Below are 25,925 nucleotides of genomic sequence, written 5' to 3' on the forward strand. Positions count from 1 at the left end.
AACCACTACATTAAAGACTCATAAAGTACTCCTAGTGCAGTAATGAATGACAAATGACAAGTAGAGTAAACAAACTTACTGATTATGAAGCACGGAATCCAAGATCCGGTAGGGGAGGAATAACTGTAGATCACAGGGCCTCCCAGGTCGTAAACCAGAGAAATCCCTGTGCACTTAAAAAATTGAAAATAGTAACGTGGAATGTCAGAAGTCTATATGCAAGTGGTAAATTAGCGAACGTACTGCTTGAAATGGAAAACCTCCAAATTGATGTTTTAGGTATAAGTGACGTACCGTGGCCAGGTTCAGGCAAACAAATTACAAATAATAGAACCATGTATTATTCAGGTAACAACGAGGTCAATCATCGCTATGGTGTTGCTATCTTAGTTGCAAAAAAGGCCAATTACTCTGTGAGAAGTTTTACTCCTTATTCTGATAGGACTTCATCAATACAACTTCAGTCTAAAAAAGGTATAGTAAAATTTATTCAAGTTTATGCTCCTACGGCAGATAAAGATGACGACGATATCGAACTATTTTACCATGATTTGGAACAAGTCTTAAAATCGATAAAGAAACATCACACTACAATAGTAATGGGTGACTTCAATGCCAAAGTTGGTCAGGGAAGAGTGGATGGATATGTGGGGGAATATGGTCTAGGAAATAGAAATGAACGTGGTAACCGTTTGATACAATTTTGCTAGACGGAAGAATTTGTAATACCTAATACCTGACACAACGAATAGAATAATCCGAAATCAAATTGACTTTGTCCTCATTAGACAAAGATTTCGTAATTCTATACTGTCTGCCAAAACTTACCCTGGAGCAGACATCGGTTTAGACCATAACCCCATAGTAGTCACATTACGATCCAAATTGAAACTGGTTAAAAAACCCACACAAAGTAGAATTGATATTAAGAGATTAAGGGAACCACAAACAAAGGAACAAACTGTAAAAACTCTTACTGAAAATCTACGTAATGCCCAAAAACTGACTAAAAGTAGTTATAACATTGATCAGAAATGGGAAAATATAAAAGTAGCACTAATTAAAACAGCAAATGAAAACTTAAAACCAAAGAAAAGAACACATAAAGACTGGATGACTGAAGAAATACTACTATTAATTAATGAAAGAAAATTATTCAAAACAAAAATCCAATTAAATATAATGAAACTGATCGATTAATTAAAAGGAGAATAAAAAAAGCTAAGGAGAGAATGTTGTTGAGAATGAGAATGTGAATTAACAGGAATGAGAAAAACACTTCAAACTAGGCAACTAAGAGGTGAAAGTGGTGCACTTATAACAGATATAAACCAAAAAATGCAGAGATGAACACAATATATAGCACAATTTTTTGAAGACAAAGAAAGAACAGAAGCATCAAAAGAATTTAAAGATGTTACTGGGCCTAACATTATACGAGAAGAAATTGAATTCTTTAATGATGTTTCAAAACGGTGGCATTTTTTAAGAAAATACATGAACAAAACGTCTGATAGTTCGAGACAAGTTATATTTTTATATGAACTTTGGATTTTCGCTCGGATTTTCAAAATCATCCTGGCAAGATGGCATCACGAAATGTTATTCTTCTAGTCGTTCCGGTAACGGTAAACGCTACATTATACTTCATGCTGGATGGAAATGATGAGGGTTTTATTCCTGACGCTAGTTTAATTTTTTCGTCCACAAAGAATACAGGTAATTACCATGGAAATATGAATGCAAATATTTTTGAAGAATGGTTTGAAGAAAATTTGTTAAAAACATTGGAGCGACCATCCATAATAGTGTTGGATAATGCATCCTACCACTCAAGAGTAGAAGAGAGATATCCTAATATTTTTACTTTTCAAGCTATCGGAATTAAATATTAACGCCCCACTGTTTGAGGCCCACTAATCATATCTTAATTGCATATTGGCCGTCATAGGATAAAAGGACTTTAGATCACGGATATGGAGAACTATAAGCAGGAAAAGTATCAAAATTTGGCGGCCTTGAAATTTGTGTACACTATTTTACCCGTTTGCTTGGTTTGTCGCTAGGGCGGCGCTGGTGAAGAGAAGAGTGCTAGTATTACATTGGAGTGAATGTGTAAATTTTGAAAATTATTAATTACTCGTAGTTACTAGACCGCGCAGTATCTAAAGTCACCGCGCAGAAAAAAATTTGAAAGTGGGGGTCTAGCAAAGCCATTCGTGCAATAAACGTTATGCAGTGATGAGCTGGGTATTTTTACACTGTTGCATTGTTTCTTTTACTAGCGGTATTTAAATTTAATTTTGTTGTGATTTTACGTTTTGTAAACTGCGTAAATTATTTTTTACAACTTTGTTATGTTTAATAGCATTTTTACGTTGCAAGGCAAGCAAAATAAAATGCAAGGCCAGCAGAAAAAATTCCATTGCCGGTAAACCATGAGTACTTGCTGTACCAATTATCTGAAAATGATCTATTACTTCCCTTACCCCCCGCACTAATATTTAATGAGCCAGGACATTTTAGCCAAAAGACGCTCTTTATTTTTAATAACAATTTGTTCTTCGTATGGAATAGATGAAAACCCATTTTGCAAAATGTACTTTATAATATCAGATTTATCAATACTTACAGTTTCTCCCATAGCTTGCATTTTTTTAGGTTAATTTACCTGTATTTGTTTACACTTTAATTAACAAAAAAACTTCTAATATATCAAAAAACCCTTTAACTATTTACGACAGCGGTAACTTTCGCACCGGCGGGCGAACTTTCGACACCAAATTGTCTTTGTACCTGGGGTAATCGAAGGGTCAAATTTTATTATAGGAAATTTCGACACCGCGGCGTAAAACAGGAAGGTAGGTAATTAGCGGCGATGGACATTTGCACCCAAGCAGGACAAGCGGGTTTTCCCAATATTTATTGTCACGGCGGGGGCGTGGCACTTGTGTACTTGTGACTAAATTATTTCAGTTGTAATTTATTTCTTGTTTGACGTTGACTTGTGCACGTATACGGATATTTAAAAAATGAGTTTGATAAAAAGTTCCCGTGGTCGAGATTTATTAGTGGTGAAGCATCATTCGTTCTCGAAACAGAAAGTGTTAAAAAGCGGCGAGATATTTTGGTGCTGCATCCAAAGAAACACTAAGTGTTCCGCAAAAATGTTTACAATAGGCTGTGAGGATCTCACCATCACAAGAAGTGATTTGGTACATAATCATGAAGCCGATCCAAAAAAGCTTGAAGTAAAGATGGTAACCAATGCATGTAAAAGAAAAGCCCAAGAGGACATATTGGAAAAGCCTGCCAAAATTACAAGAACTGCTGTTGCTGAGTGTGATGCCAATTTGCTGACGGTTCCTGACATAGCTAGCATAAGAAAGAACATTTACAACTGTCGTCGTAAACTGTTACCAGGTCCGTTACCAAGAAGCATATCAGAAGTCCATAACGCGGTTAGTAATTATTCTCCTAAAACCTGTCGCAATGAAAGTTTTTTGTTTTTAAATCATCCTGAATTAAATGTAATTGTATTTTCATGCGAGACAAATATTCGGTTGTTGTGTAAATTAAAAACTTTGTATATGGATGGTACATTTTCATACAGTACCAAATATTTTCTACAATTATTTACTATACATGGCTTGGAAAATGGACATTATGTTCCTTTAGCATACTGTTTGTTAAAGGACAAATTGTCAATGACATACAAAAATTTATTTTCTTTATTAAGGTCTAAGATTTTTGAAACATTTTAATTATCATTAGAGCAATTCACTGTGCTTTATTGTATATGTGGCCCAATGCAAAAATTAGTGGATGCCGTTTTCACTTACACCAAAACTAGTTTAAAAAAATTCAATCTTTGGGTTTGGTACAAGACAATGCCTGTGAATCCTTTCATTCGAGATTTAATTCTTCTTTTTATTCAACACATCCTTCTATTTTTATTTTTATTGAAAAGTTAAAAGAATTTCAAGTAGACACTTATGTCAAAATAAATAGTTTACATATACCAGCAAAAATCAAAGATACTACTGTTAAGGCTAAATTGGCATTTTTGGAGAAAATGATGGATAAACTACGATCTCAACAAATACGTAGGTTAGATTTTATAAAAGCTGTATCTTATCATTCCTATAATAGCAAATAAATCATTGTATACAAGTATATTAACGGTAAAATGTACAAAAATTAGGTACTAGTTGTATTATATTTAGATATTATTACAGTTATAAAGAAATAAAATGCACATTACTTTTATTAAAATAAATAAATTAATTAATTATGGTATTTTATTTATGTCGCAGCTATATTTATTTGGTGTCGAATATACCTGTAAGATAAAAACGGGAATTGGGGCTGGTGTCGAAAATTGCCATTAAATTTTAGTCGCTACCTGCTTAGTGTCGAAATTTCCTACGCCCCTTATCACAGTATTAATTTAGAAAATAAAAATTAATCCCAGAAATACCAGAAAAGCCAATCCGTACACTCATGACCACTTCCCTACTTAAGTTCTTAAGTACTTATCCATCCTGAAATAACATTTCATTCCGCGCTCGCAAGGTACAACTTGTGGCCAATCCAAATAAAGCATCGGCAAATTTAAATTTGCCGTACTTGGCAATTAAATGCGTATGGAGAGAAATGTATGTTTGGTTGCTCGTCAACTAATATTCCGTTAATTTTTACATGTAAATCGTCAAACGTGGCTTTTTAAGAATCCACACAGGCGGATTGATGTCTCGGATTTCGGATCATTAATTTAAAAAGTGTCTTACGCAGGGATCACTTAACGGTCAGATTGGTCGAATTCTTTTAAAAAGTTTGAATAAAATTTAATTTAATTTTAAAAACCATGAATTATTATCCTACTGATCCTGACTGCCGCCATAGATATCTTCGCTTACTTGGTCCACTATTATAGTAATAAATTTATCAGAATTAAATGGGAAACCGATCTGCATACATGGCTTTTACCCGAGCCTGCTAGTAATTATTTATAAAGATCGACATAAATAAATAAAAATATGTGTAAATAATACTCACCGCGTATATAATACAAAGTATTATGAAATAACAACTAGCTACTGTAAGACCATCTCCTTCAAAATGAAAACTATCATGTAGTATAAAGTCAGTATTTAAAAGAACATTTGCGAGATTCATAATGAAAAATAGAAAAATAAATTTTCCAATGAGCGCGTTAAACATTTTCGTTGATGTAGAAAGATTTTTATACAAAAACTTAATATTGTTAAGATTTTTATAGAGTATCTTGGAGTTTCCGGTATTTAAAAATGTCTGTCGTGTAGAGCCCAAAATAGCACCCATTGCTGTCGAAAAAATATCTGTTATCTGTAGAGTGTAAATCACACTAAAAACTGCTTTAGTAAAAATGTAGCTCCAAGAAAAAATACCAAGGTTGTGCAAAGCAGTTACACCAGGTAAGTTAACTTGAAAAAATACAGCATTAAGTACTAGGAAAAAAGTTGAAGCAATGTAACAGAAAAATTGTAGCAAACTAATATTTGGCTTACAAGGAAGTTTTCTGTCTATAGCTTTTAAACTGCTTATATAAATCATCCAGCACTTTCTGTTTGTAATGACAGACTGCAAACTAGTGAATTGAAATACTATAAAGCCAGCTAATGACATTGTTTCCAAGAAACTCATCTTTGCATATGCAATATGATAGACCACTACGAAGATATAACATAGTACACATGTTAAACTAAAAATAGTCTTGTGAAGTAGCTGAATCGTTTGATTATTTGAAATAGTTGGAAAAATTCCTAGAATTACACCTATGTTCAAATAAAACTTAACCAATCTTGTATAACTTTTAATGGATATTCTACAAGACATTTTTATAGTGATAAAATACACAAGTTTGTTTGGACAAGTTGTTATAACGACAAAAGTTATAATATTCATGTAGACAATTCAATATTGTAGAAAAATAACATTACCATTACGCAAATTGTAACCTCCCCCTAAATATAATGGTCTACCTAAAAGATTAATTTTAAAGATATGAGAAATGCAATAACGATATTATGCAATTGAATTATATGATTCATTTTTGGACGAGAATGGAAATACACAACGAAACCCTTGGAAAACAGAATCTTTAGAACTTTATTTAAAGTTTAAAAATTATTTAACAAATTATCAAAGAAGATTAATTACACCTCATTACAGCAAGACTTTTTTATGAAGTACTGAAAGTTCATAAAGCGAATATACAATTTAAACCTATTTCGACACCTCCTACGTAAAGTATCGTAACCAACAAATTTCGGTTTTACACTTTCTTTCATTTTCATACTTCTAAACAGGTAAACTAACGTCTGCAATAATTAACAATATTTCTAATAGAAGGCCTCCAAAATTAGAATGTAAAATGTCGTAGTTTGATTGTAGTATACCTACTTTCACTTGTTTTCTTCTATTTTTGTAAACTATATTTATGCAGTACTTTATTCCTTTGTGTAGATCCCTGGTTTATATTTAGTGAGAATAACATTTCTTATGTATCATTACCTTATTTTAATTATTAACTTACACTTAGTCTTCTAGGACTTGTTTTATGCAGTTACTATATCTCTTTTGTAATGAATAATAAACAACCGACTAACCTATAAACTTGATAACTACCAACCAGTGGAACAGGCCGGATTCAGAAAAGGATACAGCACAATCGACCATCTACATGCGCTTAAAATCTTAATTGAGAAAACCAATGAATACAAACTTCCGCTGTACTTAGCATTCGTAGATTATGAAAAGAATTTCGACAGCATTGAACACTGGGCGGTGGAAGAAGCTCTGGTCAATAGTAGCATAGATTCAAGATACCGACAATTGATACATAATTAATACCAAAACGCAACCATGACCGTAATTCTGGACGACAAATTAATAACGGATAATATAAAAGTTAAACGAGGAGTCCGACAAGGCGATATAATTTCACCTAAACTGTTTACCTTGACCCTCGAAGATATAATAAAATCAACATTTTGGGAAAACAGAGGAATATGTATTAACTTAAAGTACCTAAATCACCTTAGTTATGCGGATGATATACTCCTGATCTCCTCGGAACGACAAGAACTAGAATTAATGCTGAATGAACAAACACGGAAGACCGAGAGGCAATAAAAATACAAACAGAAATAATAGAACAGGTAAATGAATATATCTATCTAGGACAAGCAATCAGAGCTAACAGAGAAAATCAAACAGCCGAAATATCGAGACGAGTAAGAATGGGATGGGCAGCGTTCGGCAAACTTTCTTACGCTCTAAAAAATCAAACAATCCCTCTATACTTACGAAGCAAGGTATATAACTCCTGTATAATACCGGTGCTCACATATGGAGCACAGACATGGACATTTACACAGGCCAATTTGGATAGGATAAGAAAGGCACAAACAGCGATGGAGAGACAAATGTTGGGTATATCACTTAAAGATAGAAAACATAACCAGTGGATTAGAACCAGAACAAAGACAGTAGATGCGATAGAACAAGCAGAAAAACTGAAATGGAAATGGGCTGGACACAATGAACGTCTCCAAGACGGACGATGGAACAATGCCATCGGAAAATGGCGTCCATACAATGCAAAGCGATCAAGAGGCAGATCACAGATGAGTTGGAAAGATGACATCAGGAAACAAGGAGATCCCACATGGCAGAGAACAGCTCAAGATAGGGAAAGATAGAGAGAACTGTGGGAGACCTACATCCAACAATGGAAGGATAGAGAATAGGTTCAAAAAAAATATCTCTTTTGTGTAGAACTTTGTCTTATTTAACATATCAAGTAAAGTTTATATGTATTTTTGAGTTGTTTATCAATAATTATATTTGCATATTAATGTCTACATGCATTTACTCATCTTATAATTTTGATATTATTGTTACCTTACTTTAGGTACTCAGCCATCCTGAGTACTAATTTTTTTTTAGATTCATTCAGTAGCAATGTTCATTAGCTATTCATTTCTATGAGATATGATCTCTATATTAAATATTTACCTGACTTTGCTTATTTGCCTTTATTTTTATATACTTTGCTGATTTGTCTTTAATTACTAACTAGACTTCATACTATGTGTATAGTATGCTATCTTGTAAAAGAAGTCGATGTACTTCCGAAGAAGAATTTCTTAAGACAAAATTCTTCAACAATGTATTTCTGAATATATCAGATATATTGCCGCTTTATTATTAATTTAAATTAATTTTCTCCTTCACGTTTAGTCCGATGAATACTTTAATTCATTGGGTAATATGCATTTATATTCCCTTGAGCGTTTACCTCAAAAACTGTATATATTATATTTATTAAATTTTTATTATAAACTTTATGCTACACCATTGTAGTGGCGACTTTAACTTTTCCAGAGATATTCTCTGTAGTAATTTATTAATGGTAAATTAATAATTTTAGTTTGACGGATACTACAATTTGTTGGGAAGTATTCAATTTCCCTAAGTTATACTCTAAATTTTTTATGAATAATAATGTATAATCATTAATTGAACTAAGGGACCTATAGCAGAGAAGACTGGACCAGAAGTTACAGGATTTCGGTTTCAGAAACGTCAAAGAAACGTACGAGCACGTCAAACACGGCATAAAAAAGGCGGCATTAGAAGCTTTGGGAAACTTGAGAAAAGAAATACCTAACACAAAGTAAAAATAAACAAAGAAACCAAAAAATATATTGAGGAGAAGAAAATTCTATATATGAAAAGTATGAGCACCCAATCCCCAGAAGACACACAGAAGTACAAAGAGAAAAACAGAGAAGTAAAACGAAGAACGGCAAAAGAAAAGAATGAAGAATGGGAAGGAACATGTGCAAAAATTGAACAATACATAGGAGGAACAAAGAATTCGGAATCCTGGAAAATATTTAAATCTTTATGGAAGAATAACAACGAAAAGGTCCAAATACAATACATATCAGAAAAAGAGTGGGAAGACTACTATAAAAAACTACTCATAGAAAACCGCGAAGATTTCATAGAGAGAGACACAGAATAGGAACAACAGCAAAATCAGAATAAAGAACAGATTGAGATAACACTAATCGAAGTAAAAAATGCCATAAAGACTTTAAAGAATAAAAAATCAGAGGGACTAGGAGGAATAGTTAGTGAACTAATTAAGTACGGAATGGGCAAACTACACAGAATTATACACGAAATGTTCAGTAACGCTATAAACCTGAACGAAATACCAGATGAATGGTCCAAAGCATATATAACCTCGATACATAAAAAGGAAGATAGGAAAAAATGCGGGAACTACAGAGGCATCAGTGTGATAGCATGTATGGGCAGGTTATATGAAAAAATACTGAAAGAAAAACTGGAAAAATCTATCTCAAATAAAATCGAAGAAGATCAGGCGGGGTTCACGCCAGAAAGATCCTGCATAGACCACATATATACACTCCAACAATTAATTGAAAAAAATGGCAAAAAATAGACCAGTACACATGGCATTCATAGATTTAAAAAAGGCATATGACACGGTCACCAGAAAACAACTATGGAACACGATAAAGGAAATCGGAATAACTCAGAGGTTAATAGAAGCCGTAAAAAACCTTTACAACAACAACAAGGTAAGAGTTAAAACCGACAATAAATACTCCAACGAAATTAATACCACAAAAAGCTTATTGCAGGGATGCTCTACATCTCCGACACTGTTCAAGATATTCCTCGAACAAATATTAAAACCATGGAAAAGGAAATGTGAAGGGATGGGAATACCAATCCGGGACAACTTCTTGTACACATTAAGCTTTGCACATGACCAAGTGATAACGGCTCAAAATGAAGAAGATCTGTGCTATATGCTCCGAAAATTAAAAAAGGAATACACAAAAAATGGACTGGAGGTAAATCTAGAAAAGACCGAATATTTAACAACAGAGCAAGAACCAGTAAGAAACTTGGAAATGGACGATAATAGGGAAATTAACGGCACTGACAAATTCAAATATTTATAATTCATACTCTCAAAAAAAGAACCACCGAGCAAGAGATAACCAGCAGATAGGCACAGACAAGAACATGTATTAAATAAATGAACAGGGTACTATGGGATAGACAAATTACCAGAAATACAAAGAAGAGAATTTATAACACCTTGGTACGCAGTATAATGACCTATGGAGCAGAGAATTGGGTAATAAATAAACGAAACAGGTCCAAAATCACAGCAACTGAAATGGAGTTCATGAGAAGAACCTGCAGAGTAACAAAAATGGATCGCATCAGAAATGAGGAGATAAAACGAAGAATGACAGTAGAACAAGACATACTCAGCTATATCGACGAAAAACGTTTAATTTAGTATAGACATGTGAGAAGAACAGATCATACAAGGTGGATAGCAAAGATTTCGGATTGGAGCCCAATAGGAAGGAGGAAAAGAGGTAGACCCAGAATATCATGGAGGGATGAAGTGGACGAGGTCATGGAAAGACGAGACCTTAGAGATGGAGAATGGCAGAACAGAAAGGACTGGAGACGTTGGCTAAAAGAAGGAAAGCGGCGACAGCTGTAAAAATCCTTAGATAGATAGATAGATTAATTGAATTATTTTGTTATAATATTTTTAAATAACATATAACAAATTTTAGTCTTACGGGTACTATAATTCGTTGGGAAGTATTCAATTTCCCTGAGTAATACTCTACATTTTTTATGATTAATATTTTGTTGTTATATTCATGAACTTGATTGCTTTATTATAAGTATTTATTTTTGATTTGTTCATACAGATTACTACTGCATATACTTATTCCTAGGTAGAACATTGTGTTCTTGTTTTCTTTGAGAAAAATTTCTCAGTTGTGTTCGAAATTTTTCTGATGAGTGGTAGGAGTGTGTAACGTTATAAACGTCACATCTTCACTAATTTATATTTAAATAAGTGTTTTATTTTAATTTCTTTATTAATTTATTAATTCCTTTACCTCCAGCTTCGTTTTTACTATTTTTTCTTCAAAAAGTTGTTGGCACCCTCTGTCTTTCTTTTCTTTCTCTTTCTGTCACGTAGAATAAATATTCGCCCTCTCTCTTTCTGTGCGCTAGACTAAATATTCTGTTCTATGTTGATAGAAGTGCTAATTCCATCATAGGCATACGTCCTAGGTCATCTGTGCAAACTTCATTTAATCTCCCTACGTTCTGTCAATCAACTTTTCTAACGTAGTGGGAATAGAATTTTTTGACTGTTTCTGAAATTTATAAAAGAAGGCAAAAATTATAATAGGCTTCATTTTATGGTCTGCAGAATTTTCTTGGGGTACGTACTTTCATTGTAATATATATTCTATAATTCTGACAGCATTTTCAACATGAGTAACCTCACTTCTTTCGAAAGCACGTTTTTCGATTATATGCATGTAGGAATCTTTAATTTTTAAAGGAGTTTAATTAAGTAATAATAATTATGTTTCATTTTATTCTTGTCATCTGCTATTTAATTCATTGTAATTTTGTAAAATGGCAAGGAAGTTAAACCCCTTTTGATGTGTCTCTAATACAAGCTGTTGTTATATTTTAGTTTATTGCCTGCATTATTGAAGAATTTATTGACCATATTCACGATTCGGGAGGCCACACAACTGTAATATTGTACAAAATAATCTGGAAGACCTAACCGTCTAATTGGGAAGTTGCCAAGCAGCCAATCATCCACATTGGATTTATTGTAAAGCCTTGGCAGGATTGATTATTTTTCTTCACATTTTTAATAAATATGATTTGTTAAATCATTGTTTTATTTGCTATCAGCTAAGAGTTCATGGTTCAAGAGAAATACTGGAAATCATGGAATAAAGAAGAAAATATAGAAACAAAAACCCAAATAAGTACAGAGAAAAACATAAATTATTAAGGAACAAAATAAAAGAGGCTAAGGAAAAGTGGATGATGGAAACATACATCGAAGTGGAAAAATTGCAGAAAAAGCATGTTTATTATGATTTATATAAAAAAGTGAATGAACTACCTGAAAAAACACGAACAAATACACCTAACCGATTAATTGACAAAAACAATAAACCAATTGAAATAAAACAAGTATGGACTAAATCTATTAAAGATCTTTTCATGGACACAAGAACGGAACCAATACAAATTGATAACGAGGAAACTCCAATAATATTAAAATCTGAAGTCCAACATGCGCTAAGCAACTCAAAATCTGGCAGAGTCCCTGGGCTATATTATAGATGAAGTTCATATCAAGCTGATTAATAATCAAAAATCTATTTTACCTAAATTGAAAATTGACATTTTACTTTTCCCGAAACTTGCTTATTACTCAAAACAACTAAAATGGAGTTTGGCGCTTTTAATACTCAGGTCCAGAAATAGTCTATTACATACCTATTTTAGATACTTACGCATATCAGTAAAGTCAAACAACATAGATACAGAAAAAATCCAAAATATACGTTTCTGGTGCCTGTACCATATATACGGGAATCCAGACCATATGCAGCAACATGCAGTATATTCATAAAATTGATAAGAAGTATGAGCAACATCGTAAATCCAAAAATATTGTTCAGATTATTCAAACATACACGTATATTTTTATACATGAACTTAATTTCGTTGAGTTTTTTAAAAAATTCGGTACTTGACGCCGTTTTGGATAAAAATGTTTCTTTTGTTACACGTTGAGTATGATCAAGAGCTCTGGGAAATAATTTAAGTATTCTTAAAATGCACATTGCTGTAAATGATAACTGAATATAGCTGAAAATCCAACAGGTTTTTAAGGCTGTGTCGAATAAAATCTCGACTGGTGCACTAAGGTACAACTGAATCAAAAATATAACGACGTTAAATGTTTGAAGTAGACATAAAACAAAATAGTGTATAATTGTTGTTAAGGCATTAATAGTCTTAACAGGCAACGTTTTGTTTTCAATAATCTGAAAGGTCCTTAGAAACAAGTCACATTGCTTTTGCTTTACCATCGTCGTTAATAAACTGTTCCATTCAAATAGTTGATAGGTTGTAAATGACAGAAATGCATAAATGTTGGAATCGTTCCCATACAAAACATATAACGCAATCAAAACTACGTACAATAAATTATACAAAGAAAACAGTAAAGAATGAATAATACTTCTTTCTTCGGACTGTAATCTTTTGGGTAGTATTCCGATATAACCCCCAACTTTAAAGCACAATTTTATAAAAGAAAAATAACTTTTAAACGTGTATTTAAGACACATTACGCTCACTATCGACAAATGTTTTTCAATTAGTAATATTAAAAGCTTATTGACAACAAAGTCTTTTATGCCACTTGACACATATAACAACATGTAATTTATTTGTTGTTTTTCAATAAAGTTAATGAGAAATACACCATAATCCGCAGTACCTTTTATATATTTATGTACACTGATAAACAAAATTATAATCAATCTTTTTAACTATACACCATTAATTATTGATATTGATATCTATGCCACTCCGCCTGCAGTTTTCTTGAGTGGATCGAGTAACTCGACAGAACTGTTGTCGGTTCCAAGCCCAGATAAAGGAGGAGGGGATCTACAGCCAGGTTAGCACCCTACTGATAGACTTTGAAATCATACAGCTCATAGAAACAGGATTATGCCTCGGAACAGGAATGATTTCATTACGACGACTATGTTCCTGAGACATACAATGTAACTAACCTTAATCATCAACCTCCTTGGAGAATACAGCTGCCTATTTGTGATACAAGTCTTTCTATCAGTAACAAATATGACACACCACGTAGTATATTTAAAAAGAAAGCAGCAGAGAAATTAAACTGCTCTCATAACTCCCTCATTTTTACAGACGCGTCTAAATCCGACAATGGGGTAGGGGCTTCTTTTATAACTTTACACCAAGACTACTTCTTCTCACTTTCCCTACGATCAACCATATTTTCCGCAGAACTTCTTGCTATTTTGCAAGCAATAACATTTGTAAATAATAAAAACATACAAAACTCTTTAATAATAACTGACTCTTTAAGTGCTCTCAGCTCTATGAAACAGTTATACACAAACCATCCCATTCTATTGCTTATAAAGTCAGAACTAATGAGATGTCAAGAAAACGACCGATTTGTTAAATTCCTTTGGGTTCCGTCACACTGTGGTATAACTGGAAACGAAAAAGCTGATCAGTTGGCCAGGGAAGCAGCAGAAAATCCACAATCAACATTATTCACTAAATGCGTTTATAGCGACCTGAAGCAATATTTTAAAAACAAAATAAGCGATGAATGGCAAATACACTGGAACAATTCTGAGACATCCATGAAAAACATTAAGCAAGAGATAGCTGTATACAAACTCCCATTCAAGCGACGAGACCAAGTATGCATCTCTAGATTACGTATAGGCCATACGAAGTTAACACACGATTACCTTCTAAGTAAAGAACAAATTCCCATGTGCTACAGTTGTGATTGTGTAACTACAGTGGACCATGTGCTAGTGGACTGCCCTTTGTACACCCTAGAACGACTTCAAGCTGGATTACCCACTTCATCCAAAGAGTGCTTAAACGGCTTCAATAATGACAAAACTATAAACTTTTTACAAAATGCAAGACTAGTTCACAAAATATAGTGTAACATTATTAACATTTATGTAATTTATTGTACCATGCTAATAACCCCTAATGGTTGAAGCAATTTTGTAAATAAAAAAAAATTGACATTTTACTTTTCCCGAAACTTGCTTATTACTCAAAACAACTAAAATGGAGTTTGGCGCTTTTAATACTCAGGTCCAGAAATAGTCTATTACATACCTATTTTAGATACTTACGCATGTCACTAAAGTCAAACAACATAGATACAGAAAAACTCCAAAATATACGTTTCTGGTGCCTTTACCATACACACGGGAATCCAGACCATATGCAGCAACATTCAGTATATTCATAACATTGATAAGAAGTATGAGCAATATCGTAAATCCAAAAATATTGTTCAGATTATTCAAACATACACGTATATTTTTATACATGAACTTAATTTCGTTGAGTTTTTTAAAAAATTCGGTACTTGACGCCGTTTTGGATAAAAATGTTTCTTTTGTTACATGTTGGGTATGATCAAGAGCTCTGGGAAATAATTTAAGTATTTTTAAAATGCACATTGCTGTAAATGATAACTGAATATAGTTGAAAATCCAACAGCTTTTTAAAGCTGAGTCGATTAAAATCTCGACTGGTGCAGTAAGGTACAACTGAATCAAAAATATAACGACGTTAAATGTTTGAAGTAGACATAAAACAAAATAGTATATAATTGTTGTTAAGGCATTAAGAGTCTTAACAGGCAACGTTTTGTTTTCAATAATCTGAAAGGTCGTTAGAAACAAGTCACATTGCTTTTGCTTTACCATCGTCGTTAATAAACTGTTACATTCAAATAGTTGATAGGTTGTAAATATCAGAAATCCATAAATGTCGGCATCGTTCGCATACAAAACATATAACGCAATCAAAACTACGTACAATAAATTATACAAAGAAAACAGTAAAGAATGAATAATACTTATTTCTTCGGACTGTAATCTTTTGGGTAGTATTCCGATATAACCCCCAACTTTAAAGCACAATTTTATAAAAGAAAAATAACTTTTAAACGTGTATTTAAGACACATTACGCTCACTATCGACAAATGTTTTTCAATTAGTAATATTAAAAGCTTATTGACAACAAAGTCTTTTATACCACTTGACACATATAACAACATGTAATTTATTTGTTGTTTTTCAATAAAGTTAATGAGAAATACACCATAATCCGCAGTACCTTTTATATATTTATGTACACTGATAAACAAAATTATAATCAATCTTTTTAACTATACACCATTAATTATTGATATTGATATCTATGCCACTCCGCCTGCAGTTTTCTTGAGTGGATCGAGTAACTCGACAGAACTGTTGTCGGTTCCAAGCCTAGATAAAGGAGGAGGGGATCTACAGCCAGGTTAGCACCCTACTGATAGATTTTTGAAATCATACAGCTCATAGAAACAAGATTATGCCTCGAACAGGAATGATTTCATTACGACGACTAACGCGAGAAAGAGGAAAACGAATTTATGGAAAACGAGAAATATACTTCGCATCGGTACTTGTAACGTAAAGTCTCTAAACACAAGAGAGCAGGAAATTGCAAAAGAGCTTGTAGAAAAAAATATAGACATATATGCACTACAAGAGACGAAGAAAAAATAATTTACTATATAATGATTTACAGTGGTATTGCGAAGAAAACCAGAGCCAAAGAAGGAGTCGCCTAGTTAGTACACAGAAAATTTTTACTCCAAGTACAAGAATTTAAATATACCACTGAAGGAACAGTAAGTATAAAAGTTAAACTGGATGTCAAACCTCTGAATGTGATAGCAATCTATGCACCAGAGAACAACAGAGATACCACCACAAGGAAAAATTTCTAGGAACACCTTCAGACTGTAATAAACGAGATCCCAAATAGTAAATACATAATTATTATGGGTGATTTTAACTTCAGTGTTGGTAATGCTTTAGTTTCACAAATAAAACAGCGATATAATGAAAATGTCAGACATGAAAACGGAAACCTTCTGACGGACCTCTACTTTTTCTTCTTTACGTGCCTCTCCTATCGGAGATTGGATATCATTAGGGCGATTTTAATTTTATTTACTGCTGTTTTGAATAATTTGTTAGCGGTACAGCCAAACCTCTCTCTCTCCAATGGCCTACAGCCCAAATCGGGCCTTGGCCTCCTCCAAACTATGACTCCAACCTTGTCGGTCCCGCGCCGATCTTCTCCAAGTTCTCACGTCTAGCAAATTTTGCGCGTCCGCTGCCACTTCATCCTCCCGTCTTTTCCGTGGCCTTCCTTTTGGTCTTGCGCCTAGTCTTCTAGCGAAGTCTCTGAAGTTCAACGAATTCTGAGATCGGTGTCTCTATGAACAGTTGGTAGAGTTCATGGTTATACCTGGACCTTCATACTCCGTTTTCGTTAATAGGTCCAAATATCTTTCTTAGGACTTTTCTTTCGAAGACTTCCAGTTTTCTTTTTGTCTCTTCTGTCATCACCCATGTCTCGCATCCATAAAATACTATCGGTCTGATAATAGTTTTTTAGACCCTGTTTTTGAATCTCCAGTGTGTGTTTTTGGAGCGAAACACATGATCGAGTGAAAAATAAGCTTTGTTTCCCTTTACTATTCTTCTTTGGATTTCTGGTTCTTCTGTTCCATCCGTGTTTAATGTAACTCCTAAATATGTGAAACTTTCTACCGTTTCAATATCGTCCTCCAATTCAACTGTGCGTCTGTTTCCCCTAGCTCTTGCCTGTGTTAACTTTTTTGTCTTTTGAATATTTATTTCTAGTCCGGTCTCTTTTGCCTTTGATTTTAATTGTGAATATATTTCTGCCGCCTCTTTTGTTCTGCGAGACATGATGCTGATATCATCGGCATAGGCGGCAATCTGTATTGATTTATTTGTTAGGAGATTACCTCTTCCCATATTCAGCTGTTTTATCACATATTCCAAGGTCAGGTTGAATAGTGTCGGTGCCAGCCCGTCTCCTTGATTTAATCCTTGGGCTATCGTAAAGTTTTCAGTGAGCTCATTTGGACTCTGACAGTTGCTATTGACGAATCCATTGTTGTTTTTACCAGTCGGATGTATTTTTGGGGGATATTAAAGCTCTGCAATATTTGATATAACTTGTTCCTATCAATTGAGTCGTAGGCTTGTTTGAAATCTATGAATATGTTGTGGACGTCAATGTCATATTTCCACGATTTGTTTAAGATTTGTTTCACTGTGAATAGTTGGTCAGTTGTAGATCTTTCTTGTCGGAAACCGGTTTGATATTCCCCGACAATATTTTCAATTAGTTATTGGAGATAAATAATAAACGTTAATAAGCGAGATCCCAAATAATGAATACATAATTATTATGGGTGATTTTAACTTCCGTGTTGGTAATGCTTTAGTTTCAAAAATAAAATAGCGATATAATGAAAATGTCAGACACAAAAACGGAAACCTTCTGACGGAGCTCTACTTTTTCTTCTTTGAGTGCCTCTCCTATCGGAGATTGGATATCATTAGGGCGATTTTAATTTTATTTACTGCTGTTTTACATAATTCGTTAGTGGCTCCAAACCACTCTCTTAATTTTCTTATCCAGGGCATTCTTCTACGGCCTGGATTTCTGCGTCCTTGGATTTTTCCTTGCATTATATTTTGTAGGAATGTGTAACTTTTGTGCTCTCATCAGGTGGCCAAAGTATTCAAGTTTTTTTTTTATTTAGTATAACTTCTGGATCGTTATTTATTCTGCGTATGACCTCTTCATTTGTAATTTTATCCACCCAATTTATTTTTGGTATACGGCGGTAGCACCACATCTCAAAGCTTTTAAGATTTTTAACATTCTTCTGTTTAAGAGTCCATGCCTCAACATCGTAAAGCAAAATACTGAATATATAACGGACCTCTACAGCATAAACGAAATACATATTAATAATACATTTTCACTCACAAAGAACAATACAAATACACTTTTAAAGTAGAGGACAAAGATTTATGATAGACTATATTCTGTCAAATAGAGAGTTACAGCCCTCTTAAATCTTGTATGTAAGAGCACTAAGATCAGCAGAAATAGGAAGCGATCATAAATTGGTATTGTACAAAATCCAAATGAAAACACATATGTGGTAACAAAATACCAAAATACACCACAAAAATAAAAGTCGAAAGCGCACAGGATGACTCCACAAGATACCTATTCTACAAAAAAATAACCGAAAAAAGCAGAAACATATATATAACAGAAAATGATGGAGTTACAGAAAGCTAAGCAAAAATTAAATCTAATATCTTAGCCTCGGCCAAGGAAGTTCTTGGTGAAAGAAATATAAATAAAAATAAATCGTTCCCAAGGCGAAGAACTCCATGTTTTTGTACAGAAGTGAAGGAAAAATGTAAAGAAAAGAAAAAAGCTTACCTGAAATATACACTACTCAACAATTGAAGTGGATAATTTTAAAATTCCTAAAATGAACATATAAAACTATTTTTAAAATAATTGCCTGTACTATATGCTCTATATGCTATCTTTATTGCCAATATTTTTTGCATGTGGTTTTTTTCTCCCTATTCTTATCGGCCCTTATCTCTAACAAAGAGAGACATGTTGTTCCAAACATGAATAAATCATTCGTATAAAAGTGCTTGTATTGGCTTTACCAGTTGTCAATAAGTCAAGAAATCTATTTATCACAAAAATATTATGCCGTAAAGACGTTTAGAACTAAAGCAGCTCGAGCAATTAGTTCGTTGGATCCAACAAGGCATAACTCAACAAGAGGTTGCTATGAGGCTAAATGTGTCGCAAAGTGTGATAAGTCGTGCATGGAATCATGGATGCATGGATACGTAGAATAAATATTCGCCCTCTCTCTTTCTGTCCGCTAGACTAAATATTCTGTTCTATGTTGACAGAAGTGCTAATTCCATCATAGGCATACGTCCTAGGTCATCTGTGCAAACTTCATTTAATCTCCCTACGTTCTGTCAATCAACTTTTCTAACGTAGTGGGAATAGAATTTTTTGACTGTTTCTGAAATTTATAAAAGAAGGCAAAAATTATAATGATCTTCATTTTATGGTCTGCAGAATTTTCTTGGGGTAAGTACTTTCATTGTAATATATATTCTATAATTCTGACAGCATTTTCAACATGAGTAACCTCACTTCTTTCGAAAGCACGTTTTTCGATTATATGCATGTAGGAATCTTTAATTTTTAAAGGAGTTTAATTAAGTAATAATAATTATGTTTTATCCTTGCCATCTGCTATTTGTTTCATTGTAATTTTGTAAAATGGCAAGGAAGTTAAACCCCTTTTGATGTGTCTCTAATACAAGCTGTTGTTATATTTTAGTTTATTGCCTGCATTATTGAAGAATTTATTGACCATATCCACGATTCGGGAGGCCACATAACTGTAATATTGTACAAAATAATCTGGAAGATCGTCCGTCTAATTGGGAAGTTGCCAAGCAGCCAATCATCCACATTGGATTTATTGTAAAGCCTTGGCAGGATTGATTATTTTTCGTCACATTTTTATTAAATATGATTTGTTAAATCATTGTTTTATTTGCTATCAGCTAAGAGTTCATGGTTTAAGAGAAATACTGGAAATCATGGAACAAAGAAGAAAATATAGAAACAAAAACCCAAATAAGTACAGAGAAAAACATAAATTATTAAGGAACAAAATAAAAGAGGCTAAGGAAAAGTGGATGATGGAAACATACATCGAAGTGGAAAAATTGCAGAAAAAGCATGTTTATTATGATTTATATAAAAAAGTAAAAGAATTACCTGAAAAAACACGAACAAATACACCTAACCGATTAATTGACAAAAACAATAAACCAATTGAAGTAAAACAAGTATGAACTAAATCTATTAAAGATCTTTTCATGGACACAAGAACGGAACCAATACAAATTGATAACGAGGAAACTCCAATAATATTAAAATCTGAAGTCCAACATGCGCTAAGCAACTCAAAATCTGGCAGAGTCCCTGGGCTATATTATAGATGAAGTTCATATCAAGCTGATTAATAATCAAAAATCTATTTTACCTAAATTTAAAATTGACATTTTACTTTTCCCGAAACTTGCCTATTACTCAAAACAACTAAAATGGAGTTTGGCGCTTTTAATACTCAGGTCCAGAAATAGTCTATTACATACCTATTTTAGATACTTACGCATATCAGTAAAGTCAAACAACATAGATACAGAAAAAATCCAAAATATACGTTTCTGGTGCCTGTACCATACATACGGGAATCCAGACCATATGCAGCAACATGCAGTATATTCATAACATTGATAAGAAGTATGAGCAACATCGTAAATCCAAAAATATTGTTCAGATTATTCAAACATACACGTATATTTTTATACATGAACTTAATTTCGTTGAGTTTTTTAAAAAATTCGGTACTTGACGCCGTTTTGGATAAAAATGTTTCTTTTGTTACACGTTGGGTATGATCAAGGGCTCTGGGAAATAATTTAAGTATTCTTAAAATGCACATTGCTGTAAATGATAACTGAATATAGCTGAAAATCCAACAGGTTTTTAAGGCTGTGTCGAATAAAATCTCGACTGGTGCACTAAGGTACAACTGAATCAAAAATATAACGACGTTAAATGTTTGAAGTAGACATAAAACAAAATAGTGTATAATTGTTGTTAAGGCATTAATAGTCTTAACAGGCAACGTTTTGTTTTCAATAATCTGAAAGGTCCTTAGAAACAAGTCACATTGCTTTTGCTTTACCATCGTCGTTAATAAACTGTTCCATTCAAATAGTTGATAGGTTGTAAATGACAGAAATGCATAAATGTTGGAATCGTTCGCATACAAAACATATAATGCAATCAAAACTACGTACAATAAATTAAACAAAGTAAACAATAAAGAATGAATAATACTTCTTTCTTCGGACTGTAATCTTTTGGGTAGTATTCCGATATAACCCCCAACTTTAAAGCACAATTTTATAAAAGAAAAATAACTTTTAAACGTGTATTTAAGACACATTACGCTCACTATCGACAAATGCTTTTCTATTAGTAATATTAAAAACTTATTGACAAAAAAGTCTTTTATGCCACTTGACACATATAACAACATGTAATTTATTTGGTTTTTCAATAAAGTTAATGAGAAATACACCATAGTCCGCAGTACCTTTCATATATTTATGTACACTGATAAACAAAATTATAATCAATTTTTTTAACTATACACCATTCATTATTGATATTGATCTCTATGCCACTCCGCCTGCAGTTTTCTTGGGTGGATCGAGTAGCTCGACAGAATTGTTGTCGGTCCCAAGCCCAGATAAAGGAGGAGAGGATCTACAGCCAGGTTAGCACCCTACTGATAGACTTTAAAATCATACAGCTCATAGAAACAGGATTATGCCTCGGAACAGGAATGATTTCATTACGACGACTAAGGCGAGAAAGAGGAAAACGAATTTATGGAAAACGAGAAATATACTTCGCATAGGTACTTGTAACGTAAAGTCTCTAAACACAAAAGAGCAGGAAATTACAAAAGAGCTTGTAGAAAAAAATATAGACATATATGCACTACAAGAGACGAAGAAAAAAGGATTTACTATATAATGATTTACAGTGGTATTGCGAAGAAAACCAGAGCCAAAGAAGGAGTCGCCTAGTTAGTACACAGAAAATTTTTACTCCAAGTACAAGAATTTAAATATACCACTGAAAGAACGATAAGTATAAAAGTTAAACTGGATGTCAAACCTCTGAATATGATAGCAATCTATGCACCAGAGAACAACAGAGATACCACCACAAGGGAAAATTTCTAGGAACACCTTCAGACTGTAATAAACGAGATCCCAAATAGTAAATACATAATTATTATGGGTGATTTTAAATTCCGTGTTGGTAATGCTTTAGTTTCACAAATAAAACAGCGATATAATGAAAATGTCAGACATGAAAACGGAAACCTTCTGACGGACCTCTACTTTTTTTTCTTTGAGTGTCTCCCTTACGGGGATTGGATATCATTAGGGCAATTTTAATTTTATTTACTGCTGTTTTGAATAATTTGTTAGTGGTACAGCCAAACCTCTCTCTCTCCAATGGCGCTACAGCCCAAATCGGGCCTTTTCCTTCTCCAAACTATGACTCCAACCTTGTCGGTCCCGCGCCGATCTTCTCCAAGTTCTCACGTCTAGCAAATTTTGCGCGTCCGCTGCCACTTCATCCTCCTGTCTTTTTCGTGGCCTTCCTTTTGGTCTTGCGCCCTGCATTTTACTATCAAGAGCTCTTTTCGGCAATCTTTCTGTCTCCGTTCTTACTACATGACCAGCCCAGCGAAGTCTCTGAAGTTTAACGAATTCTGAGATCGGTGTCTCTTTGAACAGTTGGTAGAGTTCATGGTTATACCTGGATCTCCATATTCCGTTTTCGTTAATAGGTCGAAATATCTTTCTTAGGACTTTTCTTTCGAAGACTTCCAGTTTTCTTTTTGTCTCTTCTGTCATCAACCATGTCTCGCATCCATAACATACCATTGGTCTGATAATAGTTTTGTAGAACCTGTTTTTGGATCTCCAGAGTGTGTTTTTGGAGCGAAACACATGATCGAGTGAAAAATAAGCTTTGTTTCCCTTTACTATTCTTTTTTGGATTTCTGGTTCTTCTGTTCCATCCGTGTTTAATGTAACTCCTACATATGTGAAACTTTCTACCGTTTCAATATCGTCCCCTAATTCAACTGTGAGTCTATTTCCCCTAACTCTTACCTGTGTTAACTTTTTTGTCTTTTGAATATTTATTTCTAGTCCGGTCTCTTTTGCCTTTGATTTTAATTGTGAATATATTTCTGCCGCCTCTTCTGTTCTGCGAGACATGATGCTGATATCATCGGCATAGGCGGCAATCTGTATTGATTTATTTGTTAGGAGATTACCTCTTCCTATATTTAGCTGTTTTATCACATATTCCAAGGTCAGGAATAGTGTCGGTGCCAGCCCGTCTCCTTGATTTAATCCTTGGGCTATCGTAAAGTTTTCAGTGAGCTCATTTTGGACTCTGACAGTTACTATTGACGAATCCATTGTTGTTTTTTATCAGTCGGATGTATTTTTGGAGGATAATAAAGCTCTGCAATATTTGATATAACTTTATCTATTCTGTAAAATTCATTTCTATAATTTTGCATTAGAAATTCAAGAAATCCACTGCGAAGGAGTGTAAATGGGACCAGATCTTAGCACATTTTTCTTCCGTTTGTCAATCAGTGAGTGCATGTTGTCCCCTTCATTTTGCGTATGATTAACAACCAAAAACTTTAAAGTGATTGAAGGAATATTGAGTTTGCTTTCTGTATAAATAAGTAACGAGGTTATAAATTTGTTTTTGTTTTGACCATAGCAATTGTCGCAGTATAACACAAGAGGAAGGCCTTTAGAGCGTTCATTTTTAAGAAATGAGTATAAATATGATCCTATATCGTTAGATCCACGGTTACCTTCTTCTTTATACCAAACGTAGTAGAAACCATTCAATAAGGCTAACTCAAATATAGTAAAGTTATACCTGCTTAACTTTGACTTATAGTAAAAGGAGTTGATGTTCGCACAAGGTGTCTGGAGAACTGCCTGTAAATCAAAACAGACAGTAATACACTCACGTACTTTACTTCTTTTCTTATATTTATCTTTTTTAATACGTGACAGGTCTTTTTCCTTTAAATGACGATCGTAATTTTCCTGTAAATGGACCTTACTCTTTCTTAGGATGTTCCGCACTGATCTTTCTTAGGATGGAAAAATGAGATATTAAAATCATTCATACAAATTCGTGAGCATATGGTGACATTCTCATAACATTTATTTTCTTCCATACAAATTGTTTTATAATCTCTATAGATGTCAGCTATTTGCTGACAGCTATCTCGATAAATGTATTTTGACTGATTTTTCTACTATAAATTCACAAAAACCACATTTTTTACAAACAGGAAACACACACAACGTGGCTTTCAGGATAATGTGACAGTGTTGTTGTCAAGACCTACCGTTATTAGTAAATAATAGTAGTATAGCACACTTAATTTGAAAAAAATATATATCTAAATGTTACTGCAACACTGTCATAAGTGAGTTGTTACACTGTTGCTGAATAGTTCTACAAAAATACTTATGGATATAATAGACATAAGTGGCCATCTAGCGCTTATATGACAAAGTATCTTTTCGGCAGTGATGTTGACGAAAGTTTAACAAAATACCCATTTAATGCAACAAAAATAAAAAAAACACTGAATTTCGACTTGTGACAGTGTTGTTGCCGATGTGCGATATAGACCAAGCGAATACAAAATCAACCGTACACAGTTTGGTTTTCGGAAAGCAGTGGGTACAAGAGAGGCTCTCTTTAGCATACAAGTGCTATTTTAACGATGTAGAAAGGTAAATTATGATATTTATGCATGCTTCATTGATTACCATAAAGCATTTGATATAGTAAAACACGACAGGCTGATAGAGATATTAACAAGTATTGGAATAAACACCCTGTCATTTAAGAATTTTTAGCAATCTTTACTGGAATCAAACATTATCTATCCGTACAAAGGCAGGAGAATCGATAATATCAAAATCAAACTTGGGGTCCGACAGGGATGTGTATGTTATTGAATACTATTTGTATAAAACACCTTTGCTGTTTAACATATACTCTGAGGAAATCTTTTAAGAAGCAGTAGAAGATGTTGAAGCCGGAATTTGAATTAACGAAGAATGTATCGTAGAATATAACGGAGAATTAACATCAGATATCGTATGACACGGTGGTATTCGCTAACAGCTATGAAGCCCTCCAGGATTTAATGAATAGAATCACAGAAGTAAGTCAGAGATATGGACTTTCACTGAACATTAAGAAAATAAATTGTATGATGATCTCTAAGAAGGAACAGCACATTGAAAGAATCAGTGTGAATGGTCAATGAATAGAAAGAGTAAAAACATACACCAACAAAAAAGTGATGATGTAGGCTTTCAAAATGTGGCTTATCGTAGAATCCTAAAGATTACCTATACCGACCACGTTACTAAACAGGACGTTTTATTAGCAATGCAAAAAGGAAAAGAGAAGCAGAGTATCCTCCGGTTGGGAGCACCCCCTCCACTCCCAATCTGACGTCACAAGATGGCGGCTGCCAGCTGTCAACTGTCATATCAAC

The sequence above is a fragment of the Diabrotica undecimpunctata genome, chromosome 8, assembly GCF_040954645.1.
Source record: "Diabrotica undecimpunctata isolate CICGRU chromosome 8, icDiaUnde3, whole genome shotgun sequence".
Lineage (NCBI taxonomy): Eukaryota > Metazoa > Arthropoda > Insecta > Coleoptera > Chrysomelidae > Diabrotica > Diabrotica undecimpunctata.